The sequence below is a fragment of the Solanum verrucosum genome, unplaced genomic scaffold (genome assembly GCF_900185275.1).
Source record: "Solanum verrucosum unplaced genomic scaffold, falcon-dt-bn FXZP01000296.1, whole genome shotgun sequence".
Classification (NCBI taxonomy): Eukaryota; Viridiplantae; Streptophyta; class Magnoliopsida; order Solanales; family Solanaceae; genus Solanum; species Solanum verrucosum.
In genome coordinates, this window is record NW_026020470.1 from 2056309 (window position 1) to 2057657 (window position 1349).

Genomic DNA, 1349 nt, shown 5'->3' on the forward strand with positions numbered 1-1349 from the left:
CCGTTACTAATTTCACCAAAATTACCCCTCATTTGACGAAATCCCCAAAATTGACCCAAATTGACTTAAATTACCTGATTTTAAAAAAAAACATATTCCCTATTTTTAACCCAATGCCCCGACCCTTCTAGAGGATAACCCATTCCCCTTTTACCCATTCTCTCAAATTTTCTATATAACCCATTAACTTCTCCTCCATTATTCTTCATTTCTCTTCCCCTCTGATTGTTCTTCCACCATATCTTTCGTTCAACATCGATAGTGGTTGTACTACTCCATACATGAGTGCTCCGTCAAGTCCTCCAGGTGCTGCCACGTTGTTTTACAGTGCACCTGCTAGTCCTACTCGGATTTTCCCTCTTTACGATGAATTCAATTGGGAAGAAATCCCAAAAGAGAAACATAAACCGGATGAAGATGATGATGATTTTGCTTTTGATTTTAGTGGGCAATTGTAGAGGATTTCGCTATCTGCAGCTGATGAGCTCTTTGGTTACGGAAAGATTAAACCTTTGATACCACCTCCAATGTTTCAGTACGAAGGAAAACACATGGATTCTCCAAAATCCCCGAAGAAATTATTCATGGAAATATTTTCTCCTCGACACAAAAAGAAAGATTTTAACCCATTTGTTACAGCTTTACAAAAACAGAGCCGAATAGAGAAACCCCAACAAAATTCTTCAAATTTATTGCCTTTGAATGTTTCCGACTTATTATTTGATCACGAAAGCAATCAAGAAAACACGAAAAAATTTGTCTTTGTTTCTTCTTTTTCATCATCATCTTCTTCCTCCTCTTCGTCTTCTTCAGTTTTTTCAATGATCTCACTCTGGTCCAAAATATGGAAAATCAAAGAATTGTTGCTATTCCAAAGTTCTTCAGAAGGTCGATCAAGTAATACAGAACAACTAAACAAGTATTAATTGTTGAAGAAAACCCACGAAGAACAATCAGAGGGGAAGATAAATGAAGAAAGGAGAAGTTAATGGGTTATAAGGAAAATTTGAGAGAACAGCTAAAAGGGGAATGGGTTATCCTCTAGAGGGGTTGGGGCAGGTCGGGGAATTAGGTTAAAAATAGGGAATATGATTTTTTTAAAGAAATCGGGTAATTTGGGTCAATTTTGGGGATTCCATCAAATGAGTGGTAATTTTGGTAAAATTAGTGAAGGGAGGGGTAAATTTAACTTATTTTAACGGCGAGGGTAAGCTCAAACTATAAACCAAAGTTGAGGGATATTTTTGACTCTTTTCCCTATAATAAATAATTAACTTAGAAAAGGAAGGAGGCAAAAACGAATGAATAACAAAGGAAAAAGTCTGAACTCAGGTCGGGTAACAATCAAA

The 1349-nt window shown here is 36.4% G+C and overlaps 1 pseudogene; it reads left to right on the forward strand.

Moving 5' to 3' along the window:
- The first annotated feature begins 209 nt into the window (after positions 1–209).
- Positions 210–989, forward strand: LOC125809069 (uncharacterized; annotated as a pseudogene).
- The last annotated feature ends 360 nt before the right edge of the window (positions 990–1349 follow it).